A 5,927-nucleotide genomic window follows, 5' to 3' on the forward strand; every position below is an offset into this window, starting at 1 on the left:
GTTTCCCACCCAATGATAAACTATGCTGACTGTGTCCTTCCAGAGACATTTTAGGCATAGAAAAGCTGCATAACTACTTTTTTGCTCAGATGGTACATACTAGACACACTGTTCTGCATCTGTCTCTGATTTTACTTAGCAAAATGTCTTGGTGTGTGCCCCCATTATCAATTCATATGTCTATCTCCTTTTTAATGTCTGCTTAGTTATCTGTTTCTTATATGCATCATAATTTTTAATCACACTGTATTGTTTTTATGAACATTTTACCAGCATCACACTGGTGGGCAGTAGGTTGTTTGTCAAAATTTATTATTATAAACAATGCTGCCATGTATATTCTCATGCCAATGTCATGGGAAAATATTTATGTGAGATGAAATGGGACTGCTGAATCAAAGGCCATAAATTTTAAATGCTTATGAATATTATAAGATTAACTTCTCCAGAAGAATATATTAGTTATATTTTTACAAGCTATACATGAAAGAACAAGATTCCCCACATACTTGCCATTCTAGAAACTATTTAACCTGTTTTTTATTTTCAAATCTCAAAATGCAGTAGTATTCCACTAATGGTTTCATTCAGAACCCATTTTCTTTTGTTACTTGGTGTTTGACCATGATTGGTGTATTCATTAGTGCAGCAGTTCTCAAAGTATGTTTCACTGACCTTGCGGGTACCAGTGACCACTTTCAGGGCACTCACAAGGTCAAAGTTATTTTCTACTAAGAAAATACTAATTATTATTCTTGTGAGGTCAAAATACTATATATACTATAATACTTATTATAACATTATATATTATAATACTTATAATATAGTATTATTATATACTTATTATAATTTAGTATTATACTATAATATAATAATACTTAGCATCTTCATAATCCAGAGGAAGACCCTAACTCTTTCAATGCAGTGAAGGCTGGGAGGGGTGAGGAAGCTGCAGAAGAAAAGTTTGAGGCTAGCAGAGGTTGATTCGTGAGTTTTAAGGAAAGGTGATGTCTCCATAACATAAAAGTGCCAGGTGAAGCATCAAGTGCTCATGTAGAAGCTGCAGCAAGTGATCCAGAAGCTCTAGCTAAGATCACTGATGATGGTGGCTATCCTAAACAACAGATTTTTAATATAGGTGGAACAGCCTTATATTGGAAGAAGATGCCATCTAGGACTTTCATAGCTAGAGAGGAGAAGTCAATGCCTGGCCTCAAAGTTTCAAAGAACAGGCTGACTTTCTTATTAGAGGCTAATGTAACTGGTGACTTGAAGTTGAAGCCCATGTTTACTTGCCATTCTGAAAATCCTAGGGCACTTAAGAAGCATGCTAAATCTACTCTGCTTGTGCTCTCTAAATGGAACAACAAATCCTGGATGAGCACACATCTGTTCACAGCATGGTTCCTAAATATTTTAAGCCCACTGTTGAGACCTACTGCTCAGAAAAAAAGATTCCTTTCAAAATATTACTGCTCATTGACAATGCACCTAGTCATGCAAGAGCTCTGGTGGAGATGTACAAGGATATCACTGTTGTTTTCGTGCTGCTAACACAACATCCATTCTGCAGCCCATGGATCAAGGAGTAATTTTGATGTTCAAGTCTTATTATTTTAGAAATACGTTTTGTAAGACTATAGCTGCCATAGACAGTGATTCCTCTGATGTATCTGGGCAAAGTAAATTGAAGCCTTTTGGAAAGTGTTCGCCATTCTTGATGCCATTAAGAACATTTGTGATTCATGGGAGGAGGTCAAAATATCAACTTTAATGGGAGTTTCGAAGAAGTTGATTCCAGCCCTCAAGATGACTTTGAGGGATTCAAGACTTCAGTGGAGGAAGTAACTGCACATGTGGCAGAAATAGTAAGAGAACTAGAATTAGAAGTGGAGCCCCGGCCGGCCCGGTGGCGCACTGGAGAGTGCGCTGCTTGGGAGTGCGGAGGCACTCCCGCCGAGGGTTCGGATCCCATGTGGAGACCGGTTCCCACGCGGGCACAACACCAAGGGTTGCGATCCCATTACCGGTCAGTAAAAAAGACAAAAAGGAAAAAAAAAAAAAAGAAGTGGAGCCCGAAGATGTCACTGAATTACTGCCATCTCATGATAAAACTTTAATGCACGAGGAGGAGTTTCTTGTGGGTAAGCAAAGAAAGGGGTTTCTTGAGATGAAATCCACTCCTGATTAATATGCTGTAAACATTGTTGAAATGACAACAAAGGATTTAGTATATTACATATACTTAGTTGATAAAGCAGCAGCAAGGTTTGAGAGAATTGACTCCAATTTTGAAAGTTCTACTGTGGGTAAAATGCTATCAAACACCATCGCATGCTATGGAGAAATTTTCCATCCACATTTCCAAAAACCCAACCTCATTCTGTCTGTAGTCACAGGTTCCCCAAATGTGCTCTATATGTATCTCAATGAATGGCAAAATCTGATTTCTGCCATTAACAAAGAGGAGAGGAAAATCTCCCCAGCATTTTGTTGAGGGGATTGGGATGAGGGCATCTTTGAACTTCTCCGTAGTCACAGGTTCCCCAAATGTGCTCTATATGTATCTCAATGAATGGCAAAATCTGATTTCTGCCATTAACAAAAAGGAGAGGAAAATCTCCCCAGCATTTTGTTGAGGGGATTGGGATGAGGGCATCTTTGAACTTACAACACCGATCACAGCTGTTTTTTTGCACTTTCTGGGGGTATTCGTTGGAAACATAAGCATTAAAGAATGTGGCTACCAGTGAAAAATCATTCAGCCTTATCCAGCCTTCCCCTGGCTTCACCTGTACAAGGCTGTAAAATAGCAGCTATGAGGGAGAAAATGTCGCAGGCTTACGAGGAAGGTGGGAACCACCTTAACCCCAGACCCAAGTGCGGCCTGAGAGCTGAGAGGCCGTTGACTGGACTCCCTACTGCCCGAGAGCTGCCTCCCGACTGATGTGGATGCTGCAGTTCCCGGTGGTATCCCTAGCCCCCAGCATGGTGCGTGGCACGTAGTGGAAATTCAATAAAAATGTGTTGATTGAACAAATAAATTCCCCATTTGAGATGTGACAAATAAATTCCCCATTAAGATGTCTTTTGGTCTTCACGAATTTTCCACAGCAAAGATTCTTAACTTGAGGTCCAGGAAGACCCTGAAATTATATGCAAAATATAGGCATAAACATCTTTTTGGGGGGAGGTGGCACAGTATTCATATTTTCTAGAGTGTACGACTCCAAAGAAGTTGAAAAACACTGGGGTAAATGAAGAAGCAATTATGCCTGGGAAAGGTAATCCTAAACTGCCATCCACAGAATGAGAGCATTGCACAACTGGGAGAAACCTTTGGGATGGTCCAGTGTGGTTGAGCCAACAGACCCAAAGATGGGGACCCTTGATGAATTCCTTAAAGGGACAGGTAGAAAGTCATCAGGAAATCCGCTGTCCTCTGCCATTCGTGGAGGTCTTTTATGGACTAAAAAAATAGAAGACTGAAGTGCTTATTCTTCCTGTGCAAGCTGGTATGGTTCATTCATTTACTCAGTCAACCTTAACTGAGGCCCCACTGTGTGGCAAGCTCTGTGCTAGCCACTGGGACCACATGGGTCTCACACTGAAGATTTGCAATGGAAAGGACATATGACAAACCACCCATAGAATCTGTCTGCCTTATTCATCTCTGTATCCTCCAAGCCTCGCCCAGTGCCCAGCACATAGGAGGTGCTCAGTAAATAGTAACTGCCTTAGGCAGTGGTCCTCTGGTATTTAGAATCAGGGAATGTGGGTTTGAGTCACAGCCCATCCTCTTCTGTGGTGTGAGACTCTGGACAGGTCACATAAACTCTCTGAGACTCAATTTCCTCATACGTAGGGGGGGTGGGAACTTACAGCACAGGGTCCTGTGGGGTTACAGGAGCTAACCCATGAAGAGAGCCTGGCATATACTAAGTCTTGACAAGTTGTGGCTATCAGAGTTAATGTCATTACCATAATGTCAAAGAGCCCTGGAAAACACTTGGTCTTCAGTTCACCTTCTACAAACCGAGGTTTGACAAGATCACCTCTGTCTCTTCCATAGTGGGATCCTAGGAACTAGAAATGGTAGTTGTTATAGGTGGATATAGAGCACCACCTAGCAGAGAGAAAGGAAAATTAACAAGATGTCACAATGACATGTTTTCCAGAACCCAGCATCTTCTCTTCCACTGAGAAGAATGAGAGACAGGCCTTTTTGAATCTTGAAATTCTTGACAAACAGCTGTGATGCATTCATGTGGCATGAGGATATCTTTTAAATGCATCCGGCAGGTGTATATTTATGACCTCCACAACACCAATGTTGGGTTCTTTCTTAAAATGGTTGCTAAAACAGTTGTGAACAACATCATCCACACATGCAAATATAAGTCATATTCCCAGGAAAAATGATTAAACCTGAATTCCATTTCTCTGCCCCTTGTTTTCTGGATTTTATCAGGGTCACCTTTTTAGGCCTTCAAAATTTGCATTAATTGAGATCTTTTAAGTTTGCCTTCTCCAAACTGTCCTTTGCTCTTCAAAATGAGATTCTTGAGAGAATAGCCCCTCTGAAGACAACTTTCTAAAGACTCCCTCCTTCCCGTGGACTGAAATTAAAGCCGTCGAGGCAGAAATAATTTTATAAAGGTTTATCAAAAGCCAAACTTGAGGATCGACCCTGGAAACGCAAGCCTACAGAGTTGGGAAGTGCTCCAAAATCTATTACAGGCTGGAAAGATTTAATAGGAAAGTTCAGAAAGGGGAGGGGGACTCCTCACACTGGAGTTGTCCCATTTTCATTGGTGGGTAAAATGCACAAGTTACAATTATTGGCTACAGGTTACGACATATAGGCTGAAAATGTCTATGTGCAGAAAAGGCAGTAAACTTCATGCCTCGGCTACTTTCAAAAACAGCTCACTGTCACATAAGGTGAGTAGGTTATAAGTCAATTGGTACATCAACAATTTCCAGAACTTACACAAATTCTTTACTTAGGAGCGGATGTCAAGCTGGGATCATAAGACCTTTCCCCAAGGTAACTAAGTCTTAGACAGCCTGCTTGAACCACATGATTGTTTTATCATTCCTATGGGTTATTGGGAGAAAGGTGGGGGCTCACCTAGATATAAGGAACAAAACAAGCAATAAAAGGTGTGTATGTCTTTGCTCAGTCAATCCCTGGCCTCAAGACCCCTCAGGCTCAGCCAAAGCCCCTCATCCTCTCACTCCAGATAGTAAGCACCTCCTGACCCCAGGAGCAAACATGTTCCAGTTCCCACAGGGGATCAGGGTCTCCACTCCATGCAGCAGGAAATGGGGAAGGGCGAGGGAGAGGGGATCAGGGAGGCAAGCAGCTCCAGGACATTATAGAAAATTCCCAAACTGAGAGCCTGTGGGGAGGCCCATGGGGGGGAGAGGGTATGCAGAGCCATTTTCCTGGCAGCCTTAAACAGAAAGAGGCGATTTCTTCTCAGCAAATTTCAATTTCAAATTTTAAAAAAAAAGAGAAGAAAGCTGAGTTTCAGTTTCAGTTTCCAACTAAACAAGAGCTGGCTACTGACTTTAAGGCAGCCCAGGGAGAGAGCAGTAGTGTGCTGCCAGGAAGGGCCCCCAGCCCTCTCCTCATCCCAAAGAGAGGAGGATAAATCTCCCTCTGTCCCACAGTGTCTCCTTCCCTCTCTGCAGTCCTTTAGCCTGCTGGAGAAAGATTAGAAGATGCCCCTTTAGGGCTGGCCTGTGGCTCACTCGGGAGAGTGTGGTGCTGATAACACCAAGGCCCCGGGTTCGGATCCCATATAGGGATGGCCGGTTCGCTCACTGGGTGAGCGTGGTGCTGACAACACCAAGTCAAGGGTTAAGATCCCCTTACCGGTCATCTTTTAAAAAAAAAAAAAAAAAAAAAAAAAAAAAAA

The sequence above is a fragment of the Galeopterus variegatus genome, unplaced genomic scaffold (genome assembly GCF_000696425.1).
Source record: "Galeopterus variegatus unplaced genomic scaffold, G_variegatus-3.0.2 Scaffold7903, whole genome shotgun sequence".
NCBI classification, from domain to species: Eukaryota; Metazoa; Chordata; class Mammalia; order Dermoptera; family Cynocephalidae; genus Galeopterus; species Galeopterus variegatus.